This window comes from Macrotis lagotis, chromosome 3 (genome assembly GCF_037893015.1).
Source record: "Macrotis lagotis isolate mMagLag1 chromosome 3, bilby.v1.9.chrom.fasta, whole genome shotgun sequence".
NCBI classification, from domain to species: Eukaryota; Metazoa; Chordata; class Mammalia; order Peramelemorphia; family Peramelidae; genus Macrotis; species Macrotis lagotis.
In genome coordinates this window covers 112,372,095-112,394,577 of record NC_133660.1, presented here as the reverse complement: position 1 = coordinate 112,394,577, position 22,483 = coordinate 112,372,095, and the positions used below count along the sequence as shown (strand labels likewise).

At 35.9% G+C, this 22,483-nt stretch overlaps 1 long non-coding RNA gene across 1 annotated transcript in view; it reads left to right on the top strand.

The window, feature by feature from the left end:
- The first annotated feature begins 9,274 nt into the window (after positions 1–9,274).
- The window catches only part of LOC141516205 (uncharacterized), a 28,845-nt gene continuing 15,636 nt past the window's right edge, over positions 9,275–22,483 (top strand). Inside the window, exon 1 of the long non-coding RNA XR_012476628.1 lies at positions 9,275–9,442. This is a non-coding gene — a long non-coding RNA (uncharacterized LOC141516205). The remainder of the gene's footprint in view (positions 9,443–22,483) is intronic.

Below are 22,483 nucleotides of genomic sequence, written 5' to 3'. Positions count from 1 at the left end.
CATTCTCAGTAATAAAGTTTTCACATAATAGAATGATGAGTTGGGAGGAATCTCAGAGATCATCCACATCAATTTCAATCCAAATGAACATTTATCTACAATATCCCTGACAGATTTCTTTCAAAGACATCCAGTGATGAGTTACCCTTATGCCCTTCATTTGGGGATAGCTTTGTTTTTCTTTTTACAGAGCAAAAATCTGACTTTCAGTAATTTCCACTAATTGCTTCTAGTTATATACTCAGGGATCTGTCTTCTGAAAAACAGATATGTTACCTCAAAGTCTTTTTTTCCTTTGTTGAAACATCTTAATTCCTTTTTATAGTGGGAAAGATGCTACATTTGGAGTTAGAAAACTTCAAATTAAATCCAAACTCTGCTACATATTATCTGTATGATTTTAGACAGGTTACTTCAACTCAATAAATGTTAATTTCTTTATAAAAATGAGGGACTTGGATGAGATGTTCTCTAAGGTTCCTCCAAGTGCCAAATCAACTATTACTAAAGGTAGCATAGGGTTGAGTCCCCTTGGAATTTTGATTAGCCCATTCTGGAATATGTAATATGCTTTGTGTAAAATGCATCACTGACTCCTATACACAATGGAGTCTAATAGGAGACCATTACCTCTTTCAATCTGGAGACTATGCTTCTATTCATGAATCAAAGATTCCCAGTCACTTGCTGCTGGGTCCCCTGTAGCCCAGAAATCTCCAAAGGAGGGGGTGTACTATGCCAATCTGTGATGAGGCATGTGATGAGGCACGTGACCACTCAAGGATGACCTTTTGATAGTCAGAAGCTGCTAAGAAGTAAACACATGGGATAGAGCTCAGATGGACTATATCCTTGATAAAGGACAGATCAGAGAAATGACAAGTTATAGATTTTGAGTTTAAATTCCACTTCCCCTCCCTTGCTTCCCATGGGAAATTTTTTTCCCTTCTTTGGATCTCAATTTCCTCATCTATAAAATGAGAGGATTGTACAGACTTCAAAGTTTCCTTTCAGCTCTAAATCTATGATCTTATAATCTAATGTTCAGTATGAAGAACTGCATGGTGATCTGAAAGGAAGACTAGATGTAGAATTAAAAGACAGGACCAAATCTTATATTTGAAACTCATAAGCCATGAGACCATTGGCAATTCCTTTTCTTTTTGTGGACACAATAAATAACTAATTGATCAAAAGCAATCTATTAAATACTTATTATATTATCTGAAGATATTCTATAGAGTAGATGAGAGGAAAATATTTTATAAAATACAAAGTTTTTAAGATATTCTGATGATAATTTATCTTGTCTACAAATTCATATATGGGTGAAAAATCATATTTGGACTAGAGATTAAGAAAGTTTACAGGAAATATATTTTCACTAACTGATAATAGAATCATCTTCAGTGGGAAGCAGATGTGTCCATCACTTGGGCATCTAAAACCAGATTAGAAGAACAGTTTATAAAGCCTAATCTTGTATTGCCAACAGAGATTGATATTAAAGGTTATTCCTATTTATAAGTTGGATGCACATATTATGCTTTTGTGTTTTATAAAAGAAAGCATAACTCTGTGCATGATACTCAGCTTCACATCATGAGCAGTTGTTTTCAGTTCACAACTCTGGTTGAGTACCTTGACAGACAAAATTAGTACAAGGAAGCTAGAACTTTGCTTAAGATAGCCACATACATCCTTTAACTCCTCCATAGGAAACTCAGCCCTGGCCACCACATTATCTATCCTCCTCTGTCTTCCTTTTCCACTTGGCTCAGGGGGACATTTTTTCTTGGTAATTAACTTTCTCTCATCCTATATAATTCCCTCCTACATGCCTTCCTTCTTCTGATGTTCTTTGAAATCTTATTTTTCCACTATCACATCTTCCTGTACCTTCTCCAAGTATAACTGTTCCTCCTCTCATTTGCTTTGACACATAGACCTAAGAAAATGACATATTCTTGCTCTCCAATGTCACTTTCAAATGCTATTCTGTCACTCACTCAGTATAGACTTCTTTTTTTTTAAATAAGAAAAATGATTTATTATATTGTTCAAAAATGTTTAAATCCAATACTATGTGATTAAAGGATTAACTTTTTTTTTAAATTGTGGAATAAAACAAATACTTCCACAACATTGCATAAAAATATGTAAATGTACTCTGTACAACTTACTATTACTTTTAAATTATTTTAAGGATGATTTTAAGGAAATAACTTATTTTGACTATTATAAATTCCCAAATTAATTATAAATGGTATATAAAGAAAGATACTAACTGTATCCAGAGAAAGAACAGGTAAATAGAAGTATATATAAAACAATAATACATGTATATATACATCCATACCTCCATACACACATATATCTGTTTCTAATGGTGGCCATCTTATAACAGGGCTGGGGTGAGGAAAAAAATTGCTATATCTCTCAAGTAAAATTGTCCCAGGGGAAATAATTCTTAGCTTAAGGATACTTTCTTTTTTTAATTGTTTTTTTAAATTTTACAATTTTTTTATCCCAATCTCCCTTCTCTCCCCCCAACCCCCTACAGAAGGCAGTCTAATAGTCTTTACATTCTTTCCATGCTATACATTGATCCAAATTGAATGTGTTGAGAGAGAAATCATATTCTTAAGGAAAAAATAAAATATAAGAGATAGCAAAATTATATAATAAGATACCCTTAAAAAATTAAAGGTAATAGTCTTTGGTCTTTGTTTAAACTCCATAATTCTTTCTCTGTAAACTCCATAATTCTTTCTCTGGATACAGATGGTATTCTCCATTGCAGACAGCCCCAAATTGTCCCTTATTGTTGCACTGATGGAATGAGCAAGTCCATTAATGTTGATCATCACCCCCATGTTGCTACTATGGTTTTGCTCTTCCTGCTCAGCATCAGTTCATGCAAATCCTTCCAGGTTTCTCTGAATTTCCATTCCTCCTGGTTTCTAATAGAACAATAGTGATCCATAACATACATATACCACAATTTGTTCAGCTATTCCCCAACTGATGGAAATTCAATTAGTTTCCAATTCTTTGCCACCACAAACAGGGCTGCTGTGAATATTTTTGTACAAGTGATGTTTTTACCCTTTTTCATGATCTCTTCAGAATATAGACCCAATAGTGGATTGATGGATCAAAGGGTATGCACATTTTTATTGCCCTTTGGTGTAATTCCAAATTGCTCTCCAGAAAGGTTGGATGAGTTCACAGCTCCACCAACAATGCATTAGTGTCCCAGATTTCCCACATCCCTTCCAACATTGATCATTATCTTTTCTGGTTATATTGGTGAGTCTGAGAGGTATGAGGTGGTATCTCAGAGATGCTTTAATTTGCATTTCTCTAATCAGTAATGATTTGGAGCAATTTTTCATATGAATATGGATTGTTTTGATTTCCTCATCTGTAAATTGTCTCTGCATATCCTTTGACCATTTGTCAATTGGGGAATGGCTATTTTTTTTATAAATTTGACTCAGTTTGCTATATATTTTAGAGATGAGATGAGTTCTTTATTAGAAATACTAGTTGCAAAAATTGTTTCCCAATATACTACATTTCTTTTGATCTTGGTTATAGTGGTTTTGTTTGTTAAAAGCTTTTTAATTTATTGTAATCAATAAAAATGATCTAGTTTGATTTTAATGATATTCTCCATCTCTTCCTTGGTCATAAACTGTTTCCCTTTCCATAGATCTGACAGGTAAACTATTCCTTAATCTCCTAGTTTTCTTATAATATTGTCTTTTATGTCTAAATCCTGTATCCATTTTGATCTTATCTTGGTATAGGGTGTGAGATGTTGTTCTAATCCAAATTTCTGCATACTAACTTCCAATTTTTCCAACAGTTTTTATCAAATGGAGAATTTTTATCCTAGAAGCTGGACTCTTTTACTACAATCATTTCCTGCTATGTCTTTTGCACCTAGTCTATTCCACTGATCTACCATTCTATTTTTTAGCCAATACCAGACAGTTTTGATGACTGATGCTTTATAATATAATTTTAGATCTAGTAGGGCTAAGCCACCTTCTTTTGCACTTTTTTCATTAAATCCCTTAAAATTCTTGATTTTTTATTTCTCCATATGAATTTATTACAGTTTTTTCTAACTCATTAAGGTGATTTTTTTGGAATTTTGATTAGTAGGGCACTAAATAAGCAGTTTAATTTAGGTAGAATTGTCATTTTTATTATATTAGCTTGGCCTATCCATGAGCAGTTGATATTTGCCAGTTATTTAAATCTGATTTTATTTATGTGAGAAGGGTTTTGTATTTGTTTTTATAGAGTTTCTGAGTCTGCTTTGGCAGGCAGACTCCCAGGTATTTTATATTGTCTGAAGTTACTTTGAATGCGATTTCTCCTAGCTCTTGCTACTGTATCTTGCTAGTAATATATATATAAATGCTGAGGATTTATGAGGGTTTATTTTATATCCTGTGACTTTGCTAAAGTTGCTAATTGGTTCTAGTAGCTTTTTAGATGATTTTTTTAGGATTCTCTAGTTATACATTCATGTCATCTGCAAAGAGTGAGAGTTTTGTTTCTTCCTTCCCAATTCTAATTCCTTCAATTACTTTTTCTTCTCTTATTGCTGAAGCTAACATTTCTGATACAATATTGAATCATAGTGGTGATAATGGGTTTACCCTGATCTTATTGGGGAATGCCTCTTGCTTATCTCCATTGCATATAATGCTTGTTGATGGTTTCAAATAGATACTGCTTATCATTCTGAGGAACAATCCATTTATTCCTATGCTCTCTAGTGTTTTTAGTAGGAATGGTGCTATATTTTGTTAAAGGCTTTTCCAGCATCCAGCGATACATTCATATGATTTCTGATCGTTTGTTATTGATATAGTTAATTAAACTAACAGTTTTCCTAATATTGAACCAATCCTGAATTCCTGGGACAATCCTGCTTGGTCATAGTGTATTATCCTAGTGATAACTTGCTATAATTGTTTTGCTAAGATTTTATTTAAGATTTTTGCATCTATATTCATTAGGGAGATAGGTCTATCATTTTCTTTCTCTATTTTGACTCTTCCTGGTGTAGATATAAGCATCATATTGGTGTCATAGAAAGAGTTAGGCAGAGTTCCATCTTCACCTATTTTTATAAAGTGTGTAAATAGAATTGGAACCAATTGTTCCTTAAATGTTTGGTAGAATTCACTTGTGAATCCATCTGGCCCTGGAGATCTTTTCTTAGGGAGTTCAGGGGTAACTTGTTGAATTTCTTTTTCTGAGACAGGATTAAGCGTTCTTTCAATGCCAGTTCTTTGACTGTTGACTATAAGAACAGTTTACCCTGAAGGTTGTCTCAAATGAAAATTTCCTTAATGTGGAGTTGATTCAGTATAAAATAATCAACCATTAAGTTTTCTTAATACAACTGATCTGGGGCAATATAGTGATATTCTATTATTCTGAGAAGGGTACCCTAGGCTTCACTTGGCAGGTTGGTTCTTGAAAACCAAACCACCACCAAAAACAAAAACAAAAATCAGACTCTAATCTCAAAGATTTCATAGCTTAATGGAAGAGGTATCAATATATACAAGATAAATTAAAAATAATCAACTGAGGGAAGGCACTAGCATTAAGGGGCATGGAAAGACTTCCTGTAGAAAGTAGGATTTTAGTTGAGACTTGAAGAAGGCTAGACCACATAGCTTATAGTTTATTAGGAATGGGAAATGACAAGTTTATAAATAATTTTAATCACAGGGATGCTGTTGAGGGTGTGATGAGATTGCCAACACATCTTGAGGTATCCTCCTATTCCTCCCTCAGGGGAAATAAGGAATTTTGTAGTGGGGATGGAATTATTTTGTGACATTAGATTTTGTGTTTCTTGAGAACAGGAACTCTTTTGTCTCTTGGGTACATAGCAGCACAGTACCTGAGACATTTTTCACTTACATTTGACCATTTCAGGCATGATTGACTCTTCACGACTCCATTTGGGGTTTTCTTAGGAAAAATACTAGTGTGGTTTGGCCATTTCCTACTCTAACTCATTTTACAGATGAGGAAACTGAAGCAAACAGGGTTAAGTGACTTGACACAGCTAGGAAGTGTCTGAGGCTATGCTGTGTTCAGGAAGATGAGTTTTCCTGACTCTGGCCCAGTGCTCTATTCATTGCACCACCTGGCTGTCCTTTAAAGTTTTCAAAGACCTTCATAAATATGATTTCATTTTTAACTTCACCCTAGGAGAGAGGTGATATCATTATCCCCATTTTACTGATATTTATATAGAACTTTTAACATATTATAACATTTTCATAGAGCTTTAAGCTTTGCAAAAAACTTTACAAATATCTTATTTTAACCTCACCACAATCCTGGGAGATTCTTACCCTCATTTTTAGATAATTTTTTAAGATAAATCAACTGAGGCATCAAGTGGTTTAGTAACTTTCCTAGATTCACACAGCTAGTAGGATCTGAGTCAGATTTTGAATTAATATCTTCCTGACCCTGATCCAGAGAGACATTTAGGTAAAATGTCTTTCCCCCCAGATATTGGAGGGAAATGCTGCTACTTCTGTTCTTACCATATCTGTGAAGTAAATATCCCTTTGTAAAAGCTTTTCTTTTAAAGTTGGGATTAATATGATAGACCTTTGTTTTCCCCAAGAAACAAAGGTAGGTCATTAAAAATAGGTCATTAGAAAACTTTACAATTTCCCAAAGAGAGTGCAGCTTGCTCCCTTCCAAGGGCTCTGGTCTTGCCCCCATCATCCCCCAAATGCCAGTTTACACTCCTATGAAGGTATGTATTTTTATGAATCTCTTCCATACTATATGCTTTTTAAAGAAAACATCTTGTTTTCAAGTCACCTACATTTTTCAATTTATCCTCCTCTCCTCCCTTTTCCAGAGAGCATTCTCTTATGTCAAAGAATGTTTTAAAAAAGATTAAAAATAACAGGTCAACAGCTTTACACCAGAGTCCTCTGCCTCTACAAAGAAATTGTAGGTAGATGTTCGTTTTTTTTGTTATTCTTTCTTGGACTGATATTAAGACAGAATTCAGAGTTGGAAGATTTGGCTGATAAGTATAATTTTAGTAGCAATGCCATTTAAAAAAATAAGCTAGCATAGGTTGATATTTTGTCTGTTGCCACTGTTTTGGGGGAGAGACTTAGAAATTTCTGTAAAACGATCAGGTCAAGCTAGGCCAAGGATGCTAATTACAGGAGCATTTTACTTCCTACAAGGGAAGTCATTTGACTTAGAGGCCCTCAATAGAGGGTAGATGAGAAGAAGAAGGAGGGGCTTGGGAAAATCAGGATGACACTCATCTAGGAGACAAACCTTTAGGAGAAATATGCAGCAGACCTTGGGTGAGAGGGTCTTGAGGCTGTGATAAGAGGAGGAAAGGGATTAATGATCAGTGAGAGATCCTCTGTGCTCTGTATATAGGTGATTCATTTTCTTACCTCTCCTTCCAGTTCAGGGAAGGTACCTTTGAGTTGTCCCACACAATAGATGCAACTAAGTAGCTCAGTGGATAAAGTGCTGAGTCTAGAATCAAAAAGTTCTGAGTTCAAATTTGTCCTAAGATGTATGACAAGTCAATTTAACTTCTGTTTACCTCAGTATCCTTGACTGAAAAATGAAGATAAGAACAACACCTACCTCATGGGGTTGTTTTGAGGATCAACTGAAATAATATATATATTTATGTTCTTAGGTTTTTGCAAGGCAAATGGGGTTAAGTGGCTTGTCCAAGGCCACACAGCTAGGTAATTATTAAGTGTCTGAGACCGGATTTGAACCCAGGTACTCCTGACTCCAAGGCCGGTGTTTTATCCACTATGCCACCTAGCCGCCCCAGACTGAGATAATACTTGCAAAAAAAACTTATGGTGTTTCCTAGATAAATGCTTTCATTTCTTTCCTTTTACATAAGGACTCATTTGTTCTATAATGTGTCAAAAGACCAGGGGTTTGGGAGACACCCATTTGACTGGTTTCCACATATGATATCACAGGAAAATAGATGCCAATGACCCCCCAGAAACTGGCAATTACCAAATGTGAGGGATTATCAACAGGATAAATTGGAAGGATACCTAGATTAGAAAGGACCCAGTTTTAGATCTTATATTATAATAATCTATAGGGGAGTGTAGACTTCATGGAGATCATGGGAGATGTAAAGGTTTGTTATTATTATCATTCAATTGTGTCCAACTCTTTGGGACTTCATTTTGGAACTTCATGGGTTTTTTGGGACAGAAATACTGGGGTGGGGTTTGCCATTTCCTTCTCCAGTTTATTTCCTGGATGAGGAAACTGAAGCAAAAGAGGGTTAAGTGACTTGTCTAAGGTCCCCAGGTAATAAGTGTCTGAAGCCTCTAGACCTGGTGCTCTAGCCACTGCACCACCTAGCTTCCCCCAATAAAGGTTCTGAGTTTAATTTTATTTGGCTATGCATTGTTGACTCATAAGAAATATTTGAAAGGCATAAGTTGCTACTTAGTGAATCATCTTCTTACTAAATTCCAGTAACAGGAAGAAATCAAAATTCAAATTTCCCAGTCATTTCAGAAGGTACAAAGTTTAATGAGATTTCTATTAAATGTGTCACAATTTAGTTATTAAAATGATGTCTATAATATGCTGTACATGTTCCTTCATAGGTCTTTTGGGCTTTACTACACAGAGTAAAAATTTCCAGATGTGCTTAAAGAGATATTTTCCAAAGAGTTTAGTAGATAGGAGGTTTATGCAGTCTGATGTGCAATGATAGCTATTGAATGTTTGGCATGTATATGAATAAATGACTTTATTATTCAAACTCTCTCCAAAGATCTACCAAAACATTGCTTTCTAAATTATGATCACAGAGTGTTCCTGGGCATGACACATGAAAATGGAATAAGGGGGCGCCTTTGAAACATCAAACCCAATTGCAAAGCATTTTGAGAATGTGTTCCCATATGGGTTCCTAGTTACGCAGCAACAAAGGATAACGAGAACAATGAATTACTTCTGTTTTATTGCATATTGTGACAACTTTGCCAGATGAAGAGTCCAAATATTCTCTCCTTGTTTTTGAGATGAGGAAACTGAATTTTGGAGAAGTTATTTCATGGAATCTTAGACTTTGGGAGGGAACTCAGACTGTCTAGTGTCAGTCTAGTTCAGCTTGTATGAGGATAAGAAAAATAATAGTAACCGACAGAAAGCGGAGACGAATGACCCAGGAGACAGACTCAGGACTCCTGGGCAGGTTAGCTAACACCACAGTGTCCTAAGCGACCGTTGAAGGGAGAGTATGTGGTGATCTACATGGATAGAGATCTAGGTGAATAGAGCACCAGATCAGAAATCGGGAAGATTTAATTTCAAATCCAGTCTCAGATACATACTAGCTCTGTGACCCTGGGTAAGTCACTTAGCCTCTATTTGCCTCATTTTCCTCATCTGTAAAAGGACCATCTCAGAGTCTGTAAAGATCAAATGAGTTAATAATTGTATAGTATTTAGCACAGTGCCTGGCTAAGTAATTAATGTTATAGAAATGTTGACTGTCTAGTATTTTAATGTCTGTGAAATGCTTAACATATGTAATCTTATTTGGTCCTCACAACAATTATCCTTTCCCTCTCCACTCCCCATTACAGATGAAGAGAGGTGAAATGACCTACTTGTTATTTAACTAGCATTTATTAAGTTCCTTTTATGGGTCAGATGAGGATCAGGTTTCAAGATACAGAATAAAACCTCACACTCAATTGATCTAATGGCAGAGAATTTCACAGTGTAGTAATCAGTTTAATCCTTGAGGATAGTTTGTCTAGTCACCTTGCTGCTATCTTGGACCTCAATACTGGTTCTGGTTCTAAGAGATCAAAGAGGATATGAGAGAGTTGGAAGCAACTAGCCCTACCCAGACTTTATTGGCAAATTCTTTGTAGCCCAGGAGTTCTGAATCTGTAAGGTTTTTATATAGGGTTAAACCAAGGGGATCTGGATCTTTTTATAGCTACATCAATCAAAGGAAAACAGACCCCAGCCACCTTCTAATAGCCAATTTTCTAAAGGTCAGAAAAGGATAAAGTTAGGAGTTGATAGAATGACATTGACATTTGGGGACTCTCTACTGAATGTATCCTTTTCTCTTTGGGGGAAGGGACCCAATCCTACCAGATTGCATCAATCAAATAACTAAGGAAGGCACAGAATTAAGTTTGGATTCTTATCTTTGTCTCTTGGATAGATATGTTGGTTCCTGGGATAGTTGATGGTGTGCCTTTATGCCATAAGGTAACCATGCCAAAGAGAGGAGATGGGATAGGTGTTTCCTTATCTGTGAAATTGGAATAATAGTATTGGTTTTGTCTTCCCCATAGGGTTGTTAAGATCAAATGAGATAATCTCTGGCAAAGTGCTTTGAAAACTGGAAACTATATAAAAGCAAGGTATTTTTAAATTATTTGCTGGAGGAGTCCAGAATATATACCCAAGAGTCATGGTTACCAACTGAATCTTATCTTCTTAAATCTCAACCAACCTTAGGAGGGAAAACTGTCACTCAAGCAAAATTTGAACTTTAAGAGCCTTATATTCCTTTTGTCTTAAAGTCATTTATGCCTTGAATCCTCACAATTTTGTGCTGCAAAATTATGAGCTATAAAATATTACATTGTAAGCACATTCTGAGAGTCAAATTGAAATTTTAAGCATGCTTTGCCACAAATAACTGGAACACCATAATGAAGGCTACGGATCGATGAACTCATGGGAGGAGATGGTCCTTCTCTACAGGGTGGAACAGATGTAGGCAAAGCTGGGCCAGGAAATGTGCTGCCATAATGATGACTGATGAGATTTGAAAGATAGATACACAGAAGCAGGGAGAATGGTGGTTTGGGGCGCATCATTCACTGAGCTTTCATGAAATAGGGAGTGCAGTCATAGTTCACTTCTAATTGATTTGCCCCTTGATTATGCTTAAAATTTTTAACATTCCTGTTAAAAATGTAGAGGATAGAGAAAAGGGAGGAAAAGGTGTGGAGAGAGGAAGATTGATGCTTTATTCTTAAATATTTACAGTGCCTATATTTATAGTACCCCTGTCATCATAAGAATCAGAAGCACCATAAATATATATATATATGTATAGAAACATACATACATATATATATATATATATATATATATATATATATATATATATATATATATATATATACAGCAATATCATTGAAAGTGCATTGACTAGATTTGGAGGACATGAATCAGCATTTCACCTTCAATTTCTATGTGACCTCTGGCAAGTCACTTAAACTGGACTTCAATTTCCTAATTGATAAAATGAAGAACTAAAACTAATTAACCCCCAAAGTCTCTTTCTATATATTCTATATAATTTCTATAAATTCTATATAATTTTATATAATATCTGACACAATTACAGAATAATAGATTTAGAAGGGACATCTTAGGCTATCTAGAGGGAAAAGCTATCTCTCTCTCCCCCCTTTCTCCCTCTCTTTTTTGCTCTCTTCCTCATCTCTCTGTCTCTCTCTCTGTCTCTCTGTCTCTCTGTCTCTCTGTCTCTCTGTCTCTCTCTCTCTCTCCTTTTCTCTCCTCTCTCTGTTTTTGCTCTCTCTTTCTCTCTCCCTTTCTCTCTCTCCATCTCTCTCTCTGTTTCTTTTTCTCTTTTTCTGTCTTTCTCTCTCCATACACTTCCATCCATTCAAATTTTGCTCATCATACATTCATTACCAAGTTTATCATATTTTTTCATTACCTAAAGCATAAAGATGGCTAAGATATATATTGGAAGATAGTTGGCATCTAAAAAGATCTTAACAACTTAGATTATTGTACTCTATTTAAAAAGGTTAAAATAAATAGGAATAAATGTGAAGTCTTGTCCCTGAATTCAAAAAAATCACAAGTATAATCGACAAGTACAAGATGAAGGAGTTGTAACTAAATAGAAGTAAATCTGCATGTTATCTTGGAATTATATTGCACTTTAAACTGTCAGTCAATCATTTGATATAGTAACCAAAAATCAAATGCAACCTTGGTTCCATTAAGAGAAGTATAATGATCTGGACTCAAAATAGATAGGTAATAGTCCTGCTCTTCTCTGTCCTGATCAGATCACATCTAAAACTATGTTCATTTAAGAATTCCACAATTTCAGAATAGTATTGAAAAGTTACCAAGCTTCCAGAGGGTACCAATAAGGCTGATTAATAAATAGCAAGATAATTTCATATATGGATAAGTTGAAGGACCTGGAGATGGTTAGTCTGAAGAAGAGAAGACTTTGTGTGGATAAGATAGGGTCTTCTAGCATTTGAAAGTTACATGAAAGGGGGATTTTTTGCTTGGATCCAGAAGGCAAAACTAGTAGTAACTAGTTGTAGAAAAGCAAACTTCAGCTTAGAGAAAAAAAAATATGCTAAGTCTAAGAGTTATCCCAGAGTGCAATGGGCTACCTTAAGGGGGAGGGATCTCTTCAATAGATAGAAAAATATTTACAATAGTTTTTGATATAATAGTCCCAACCAGAAAACTAAGAGGACACCCATCCATTGGGGAATAATTAAACAAGTGTTATATGGCTACAATGGTTATTACTGTGCCATGAGAAATGCCAAAATGGACAGTTTCAGAGAAAACTAGGAAGAATTCCATGATCCTATATTGAGTGAGATGAGTAGAACTAAAAGGTCAATTTAATTAAATGACAATATTGCAATATAAAACAGCTTTGAAAGACTTTAGAAATATTGATCAATTTAGTCAATAGTCACAAGTTCACAGTAAGGCTCCCATTTCCTGTGAGAACTAATGGACTGATAAATCAGAATGAGGCATGTACTTTTGGATATATAACCAATGTAAGAGAGAAAGAGAGAGGGAGGGGGAAGAGATAGTGGGAGGAAGAAAGAGAGGGGGAGAGAGAAAGAGAGAGAGAGAGAGAGAGAGAGAGAGAGAGAGAGAGAGAGAGAGAGAGAGAGAGAAGGAATACTAATTAATCTCCTTTCAAATGAAGTCATTAAGCAAAGGCTAAAAGAATACATATCAGAGATGTGGTAGAGATACAATTCTGGTAGAGGTCAATTGAATTGGCCTGAAAATAGAATAGAAATGTTCATTTTGTTTGTTGCTACTGTTCAGTAATGTCTTCCTGATCCCATTTGGGGTTTTCTTGGCAAAGATATTGGAGTGGTTTGCTATTTCCTCCTCTAGCTTATTTTATAGATGAACAAATTGAGGGAAACAGGGTCAAGTGATTGCTCAGGGTCATACAGCTAAAGTCTGAGGCCGGATTTGAACTCAGAAAGATGAATCTTTCTGATTCTAGGTCCAGTCTAGCTTATTATCTACTGTGCCACTAACTATCCTTAAAAAATGTGAGTTCCACAGGGCTATGGATAGTTTTTTAAGTCTCTCTTCTTTTGACTTCTTTTCTGTTGATATTGAAATTTTAAATAGGGCTTTTTTTGCGTCTAGCCATTCAACCAGATATGGATACATTTAATTGTTTATTTGTACTCTAGTCCATAGGGGAATGAATTGGAAAGACTTGGAGCTCAGGTGCCTACTCTTCTGACCTGACTAAGCTGATTGTCAAAAGTCTTGCTTCTGACTTAGGAGAAGTGATGGTGGGTGCAAGAAGCAGGATGTTTTACAAGCTGAGAGTTGTCTCAGACATATCAGCAGTAGCAGCTGGTGAAAGATGTCATGAGGAGATGCCAGATGCTCGGGCCAATGTGAAGCACAGCCATGACCAGGAGCAGGGAGAGGTGTCCAGATCACAGATGGGGGAGAATGGACTAATCCTATGATGTAGCTTCAGCAAGAAAATCAGACCTAGGGATCTGTAACTCCCTGAAGCAATGACACAGACATTCATTTGGGTAAATGGCATCTTTCTCTGTTCTCCCCAGGAGGATCTATGGTTCTGGGAGCTGGTAATCTCTCTCACCTCTTAGAGAAAGCCTTTTATCCCTTTTCTAGCAACTAATGAAAATTTGTACAAATTTGCTTATTCTTGCCTTATTGCTTTCAATTTAGATCTTCAAAAGTTTATCAGTGGTTCTGATACAGCTCAATTATTTGTGCTACATGAAAGGAAGAAAGATCTAAATTGTGGAAATTTTGTAAGCTTAATTTAGAATTTGCTAGTGCAAATTAACCAAGGGTTTGGAGCTGCTCATTTAATAGAGACAAATAAAATTGTGTCAAAATTGTGTTAACCATCATGTAGGACAAACCCCTCCTTTTAAACATAGGGAAACTGAAAGCCAAAGGGTAAAAATACTTGCCTAAGATTACACAGTGAGGATTCATACTTAGTAAAGTCTTCTAATTTCCAACCCAACTCTCTCCATTATTCCTTGATTATGTCAGTTCTTCATAATTGAAATGGACCATGTCATCATATACATTTTGACATGACTTGTAAAATTATGATTATTATAATGAAAGGAGTGTTGTGCAAAGATATCCTTTCCACTTGCCTTCTCCAGAACACTTTCACCTCTTGGTCTGATTGTTAGAAAACAGAACTTCTGGTGATGTCTGATGCTGCAGGATTTTCTTGGCCTTTGGTTTCCTCTCCCATCAGCAAGGCACTTCTATACTCCAGCAATGGTGGAGTATATGATTTCCTTGGAGCAAATTGGTGACAGACAATATATCCAAATCTATCTCTCTGGTGCCAGAAACAGATCTCTGGGATTTTTTTTGGAGGAGGTTTCAATTGATATTTCATTTTGTTTTTCCATTTACCTATTATGAAAGTTTTTCAACATTCACCCACATACATATGCATATTTTTAAGTTACCTAATTTCCTTCCATCCTTTCTTCCTATCCCCCTACCCTCAACAGTGAAAAGTCATGTGAATATTGTACATATACATTTGTGTTAAACATTTTACAGATTAGTCATTTTTGGCATGAGAAATTAGGATTAAGGGAAAAGAAAGCAAACCATGAGATAGAAAAGAAATACATAAGAGAAATTTTTAAAAAGTGAATGCAGTGTTCATTCAGATTCTGAAGGGTATTTTTTATTTTGTTTTGTTTTGTTGTTCTTCCTCTTGATGGGGATAGCATTGTCCATAGCCAGTCTAATACAGTTTTCCTAGCTCTCTGGACTGCTGAGAGGAGCTGCTTCCTTCAAGGTTGTTCATCTCACAATATTGTTGATGATGTTTACATTGTTCTCTTGGTTCTACTCCCTTCACTCAGCATCAGATCCCATAAGTCATTCCAAGCTTCTCTAGAGACTGACCATTTATGATATCTTATAGAACAATAATATTCCATAGTTTTCATGTACCATAACTTGTTTAGCCTTTCCCCTATTGATGGGCATCCCCTCCATTTTCAATTCTTTGCCACTACAAAAAGAGCTGCTAGGTATATTTTGGAACATGAGGGACTTTTCTCATTTTTTATGGTTTCTTCTGGATATAGGCCTAGAATTGGAATTACTGGATCATAGAGTATGATTATTGCACTTTGGGCATAATTCCATACTGTTCTCCAGAATGGTTGTATCAGTCATAACTCTACTAACAATGCATTAATGTCTCAATCCTCCCACAACCCCTCCAACATTGATTGTTTCCCCATTTTGTCATCTTAGCCAATCTGATATGAGTGAGGTAATACCTCATAGTTGTTTCGTGTTTCTCTAATTAGAAATGATTTAGAGAATTTTTTCATATAATCACACCTCTGAAACTTTTTAAAAAATTTATTTATTTAGTATTTTATTCCCCTTCTTCCCCCAATCATTCTCCTGATTCTCCTCTCCTCTCCTCTCCTCTCCTCTCCTCTCCTCTCCTCTCCTCTCCTCTCCTCTCCTCTCCTCTCCTCTCCTCTCCTCTCCTCTCTTTTCAAAGAATTCTGCTGTCTCATTGTCATTCTCCAAAAACTTCCTCTGTGTGTGTGTGTGTGTGTGTGTGTGTGTGTGTGTGTGTGTGTGTGTGTTTGCTGTCTATGAAATGGCCTTGGAGCGAACAACAATTCTATAGGCACTGGGAATACATGATTATTTGAGCATATATCAAACCTCTTTTCTTTTATGACTTTTAGATTTATGTTTGATTATTATAGCTACTAAGAGATGTGGAATCCATTCATTGATCTATCTATTTTTTGGATAATACTTAATATTCATAATGGTTTTATTCTAAGGCAAATTATAAGCAAAAAATACTAGCTTGTTTGCCAGATCCTGTGAAACTCTCAGGGTTAAAAGATAAACAATCTTGCCTTTAGGGAGCTTATATTTTAGTTAGGGAGGCAACATGTATAAATCAGAATACATGGGATATACATATATATATATATATATGCTGTATAGGAAATTATCTTAGAGTAGATGACTCTAGTGACTTGGAAGGAAGAAGCAAAGATCCTTTGAATTCATAATCTAAATCTTAAAGAAAGTCATTAAGAATTGGTAAAACTGTTCTAGAGTTAGGTAATATTGACTGCAAGGTCAATATTTTCTCTCCATTCACAAAGCTACAACATGAGTCTTTGAATGACTCAAGGGATGAAATGACCTTTATTAAGGGCTTGCTATCTGTTAAACACAGAGGATACCGATATGGGAGACTGCTTATATAACAGGTGTTGACTGCAAGAAAGATGGAAAGGTCAATGGTCCTTAGGGTACAGTGACAAAATGAGTGTTAATACTTCCTCCCTAATGTCATATCCATTCATAAAATCATAACAGTTTCTGATACTGAATAATTTGACAATATCCAAGGACTTCGATGACAATAATTTTCCTTTCTAGGTCTTTGGTAGCTGAGGCTTTAGCTCCTGCAGGAATAATTGGCAGGCTATATTTACATCATCCTGGGATGGTAACTGTGGGCACTAAGCTGGAAACATTGTTTAAGGAAGTTTAAGGAACTGCCTCCTTACTTGTCTACCAACAAACACCCCCAAGGGTCTGCCTCCCCTCCATTAAAAAAACTCTAACTAGAAACTACCATGTCTTCTAACTATATTTCTTCTCCCATTCTTTTCTAAGGGATTGAGAAATGATTATTGAGAAAACTGTCTACTCTAGGTATCTCCACTGCCTCTTCTCTCACTCTTTCTAAAACCCTCTTTGAATCTTTGTCATGCAACTGAAACTGTTTTGCCCAAAGTTTAAGGAAGAGATAATTAGTGTATCTGGATTGTAGACTTCATAGAGTCTAGAGTTCAATATCAGAAGACTGGAAAGGTAGGAAAAGTTGTGAAGAACTTTAAAAGCTAAACACAAGATTTTATATTTGATTCTGGAGATAAAAGTGAGCCATTAGAGTTGACTGAGAAATGGGGTGATAAGGTTAGATATCTATTTTAGGAAAATCATTTTGACAGCTAAGTAGAAGGATGATTTGGAATGGGAAGAAACTAGAGGCATGATGACCAATTAGAAGGTTCTTGTCATGTCACCATCCTCACTAATTATTAACCATAGGTCTAGCAAGTCAGCCTGTCTGAAGCAAGATGTTATCCTAGGAAAGAGACAGAGGCAGTATGTGCCAGGCATCTCTCCTCAGATCCTGATGGAGATAGCTTAGGACCCAAGAGTCTTGGGAATAACAGTGTCCCCTACCTAAACCACCAAACCTACTTCCAGTCCAACCTATGCAGCCACCATTAATTAAAGAAATAATTGTAAAGAAGGATCCACCTTCATTACTAGTACCTTATCAATTAGTTACAATCAATGGACAATTAAGTAAAACAGTCCTGGGAATGGCAGCTCTTCCCATTTACCTGGTCCTTCCAACCCAATCCTTCCATCCATCATCTAGAGTTCCTATGGAGAAGGGGCATCATTTCCACCAAGTGACAACTCACTGCCACTCATGGGGCAAAGGAACCACACCAATGGAATCAGTAGGGCACCCTCGGGGTATTCATGAAATAGCAGGGGGTTAGTCAAGTCAATCATCCACTCTGCCTTGACCACTAGATTTTGATGGAGGCAGATCAAGACCTGAACGCAAGAGCTCTGGGGATAACAATGTTTCCAGCTTAGTGCCCACAGTTACCATCCTGGGATGATGTAAATATAGCCTACCAATTATCCCTGCAGGTACTAAAGCCTCAGCTACCAATGACCTAGAAAGGAAAATTATTGTCATCGAAGTTCTTAGATATTGTCAAATTATTCAGTATCAGAAACTGTTGTGATTTTATGAATGGATATGACATTAGGGAGGAAGTATTAACACTCTGTACCCTAAGGACCATGGACCTTTCCATCTTACTTGCAGCCAACACCTTTTATATAAGTGGCCTCCCATATCGGCATCCTCTGTGCTTAACAGATAGCAAACCCTTAATAAAGGTCATTTCATTCCTTGAGTCATTCAAAGACTCATGTTGTGGCTTTGTGAGTGGAGAGAAGACATGTATAAGAGATGTTGCAGAGAAAAGAATGATAAGAGTTGTTGATTTGTTTATTTTGGGGATAAATTAGAGAAAGGAATCAGGGATGACTTTTACATTCTGAATCTGGGAGGTGAAGGGTGATGGTGCCTTTAACTAAGAGAATTCCAGAAGAGAAGAGGGTTTGAGGAAAAGATAATGAATTCAGTTGAGGATCTATTGAATTTGAAATGCCTTAAGGGACAACCAGATAGTCAATGGTAACCATAGGGTAATTGCTCAGAAGAGAGACTAGGGCTGGATACCTAGATTAGAAAATCATTTCCAAAGAGGCATTCATTGAATCCATAGAAGCTGGTGATTAGAATATAGAAAGAAAAAAAGAAGAGAGCCTAGGACAGAGACATGGGGGATCCTCAAATTTAGTGAGCATGACATGGATAATATCTACCAAGAGAGGTTAAAAAAGCATGGTTAGATAGGTAGGAGAAGAGCCAAGAGAGGAATCTCATGAAAACTTAGAAAGGAGAGAAATTCTAGAGTAGGTTATCACTAGTTTCAAATATGTCAAGAAGGATAAGTGTTGAGAAGGGACAATTAAAATCTTACAATTACATCATTGGTAACTTTGGGCAAAACAGTTTCAGTTGGATGACAAAGATTCAAGAGGATTTTAGAATGAGTGAGAGAAGAGAAAGTGGAGGTACCTAGAGTAGACAGTTTTCTCAATAATTATTTCTCAATCCCTCAGCTGAGAATGGGAGGAGAAATATAGTTAGAAGACATGATAGTTTAAAGTTAGGGTTTTTTTATGGAGGGGAGAGAGACCCTTGGGGATGTTTGTGGATATCCAAGGAAGGAAGTAGATAGGGAGATGTTCAAAATTAGCCATATTATGCGGTGTCAAAAGGTACGTCTTCTGGAAAAGTTAGGGGGGATAAGATCATTGGCATATCACTGTCCACACTGAAAACAACTAGCTGTCATAAAGGTGAAGGTGGAGGGTGAAGTCAGAGGATGAGAAATGAGAAAAAGAGAAGAAGGTCTCTATGAACACTATATATCAAATATAATAGAATCATATTATTTGTATATAAATATGTAACATATATAATATATATGCACATTCTCATACTTTGTAAAAATATTTACATATACCATATACATAATGAAATATATAGTATATATGTACATACACACAAATAATATACATAAATCGCATATATATTTTCATAAATATGTTAATGTTTACACATATTCATACTTTGTAAATATATATTTATTATAAGCTTATATTATTTATATATTTATAAATGTATTTGTAAATCTGTATTTCTAAAGTATATGTGTGAATGTGTATATATATATTTACAAAGTATATATGTATATGTTATATTTACAAAGAATGTATATATATATTTATAAAATATGAGTCCAAGTCCTCAGTAAAGAGAGTGAGATAAGAGAGTGGCATGGGAAACTAGAAGAGAGAAGGAAATGCTTGGAACAGCTTTTATGGTGAATGTGAGAGAAAATCAATGAGGATTTCTTTGAGATTAGCTAGCATAAATTTGACATAGCATGACTTCATGTTTCAGTTATATTCAGCTGCATGTGAGTAGGAACAAAATATACAATTGGTGGATTTAGGCTTAGCAAAATGTAATTTTTGATAAGACAAGGGAGGAAGGATTTAAGAGTAAAGCAAAATACCAATGTGAAGTAGTTCATCACAGTATTAAGAATGACAGGAAGGGAGAGTATTTCTAGAGGATCTATTATATTACTAATGGTAGAGGAATTGGGGGTCATGGCAAGGAAGGTTTAAGCAGAGTGAGCTTAGGGAGATAAAGGACAAAAATTTATTATCAGATAAAGAAAAGTTACCATATTCCCCCATGTATAAGATGTGCCATTTTTTGAAAAATCTGAGGTCTAAAAACTGGGAGCATCTTATACAGTGGTTGTAGATTTTTTTTTTACTTGCATTTCCCACTTTTTCATGTTTGTTGTCTTTGCACTTACTGTTTCACATTTGTTATTGGTATATTAGGTTATATTTTGCCACATTCTGCCTAGAAATGGCTCGGAAAAGGTTTTTGTACAGTGATAAATTTATATTCAAAGTGATCCAGTTTGCAAAATGAATGAGAATCGTGCTGCTGAACATCAGCATGGAAGAGCAAAGGGCAAGTGGAATTCCTGTGTCCACAAAGATGGGTCAACAGGAGGCAAGAAGAATTAATGATGAAAAAGGAGGACAAAATGGGTGCTTCAGGGTCATGAAATGGAATGTACTAAACATGCATTCACACACCAGACTTGCCTAGGGAGTGCTTATGGTCAACCACAGACCAGAGCACAGACAGGAGAGCAGGCAGAGTCTCTCCTAAGACAGAGATACATCATCCAACACAGATGAGAATTAGCTAATGGATAGGAGTTTTGACAGTGATGAGGAGTTGTATGAATTTGATGATGAATAAAGCTTGAATTCAAAAATTTTATGTAATACAGTTTTTTTCAAATTTTGGATCCTAAAATTCAGGTGAGTTTTGTACATGGGGAAATACAGTAGATGTGGAGGCACAAAATTTGTGGGTGATGACAAGATTAAGGGTATCCATGTATTCCTGAATATAGACTGGGATAATGAAAGAGGAGAAGTAAATGGATTTAACTATATTGAAGAACTGGGAATTTGGGGTGTTTGAGGCAATATATATATATATGTATTGAAGCCCCCAGATTGGGGGAAGATGTTATGGTAGAGAGGAAAGTGAGCTAAGCTTTAAACTCACTGGGAAAGAAGGGAAAATGCCCTTAGGGCTGATAGATAACTGCTACCAAAATTTGAACTGGTGATTAATTTGAATTGAATAAACTTCAAATGAATAGAAATTTCTGAGTAAATGTGGAAAAGGGGAATCAGAAAGTGGCAATAGAGGAGAAATAGAATTCTGACTCCTTTACTACAACAAATGTATAGGGCTAGAAATGAAATTGTAACCAGTACTGGAAGAGATTGTAAGTGAAGTGGGGTCATTTGGACCCAGAGTACTTAGAGAGGAAAGAAATGCAAAAAGAGTGTATGAGGAAAGCAAGTTCTAGAGGGCACAGTGGAAGGGGCAAACAGATCTGGAGTAGGACATTGGAATGCCATTTATTTCTAGAAGGAAAAAAATATTAAAGAAAAGCAAAAGGAGAAATATTTGACCTTTCCTGCAGTCCTACAGAGATAGATGGACAGAGGCACACTGAAATGATCAAGCAAAGTAAGATGACATTAGAGTTATCTCCTGGGGCAATGCCAGCAAGAATTATGTCTATGTGCTCTGGAAAATCACTCTCCTTAGGAGACTCTACTAAGTTGAGTAATTATCTATTGGCATTGGAGACTTCTGACGAATGTTTGCTGAACTGAACTGAACAGACTCCCAGACCCTTCACACCAGGTGACTAATTTCTTCAGGAGCACACATTGCAATACATTTGCTAGTGACCCACAGAACAAATTGTCTGCCTGCATCTTTTGACATGTGCTAATGCTCTAACAAGACAGTAGTCTACCTTATTTCCTTCCATAGTGAAGACAGAATATTGAATAGAATTCATAGAATTCATCCAGGCTGAAACCTTTTATTGTACAGATGAAGCAGCAAGGGACATGACTTGATAAATGAATAGCAGAGTTAGGAATATAAACCAGGGTATCTGATTCACATCTCAAAAAGTCTTCCCCGAAGAGGTGACCATTATGGATTTAGAATAACAAGAATTAAAGCAATGACAACAATAATATCAACAGTTAGCATTAAGACAAAGGAATCTCAAGTCTTTGTGAAGGTTTTAAGCAAACTCTGTGCTAAACATTAAGGATAAAACTAGATGTAGAACAGTCTCTGCTTCCAAGGAGCTCACATTCTACTAGCTCACATTCTCTACATGAGAGAACTCATAGAAGATTTTAGCTACAAGTCTGAAAAGTCTCATCATCCTAAAAGAGAGGCAGTAAATTAGATATTAATGCCTCCTCT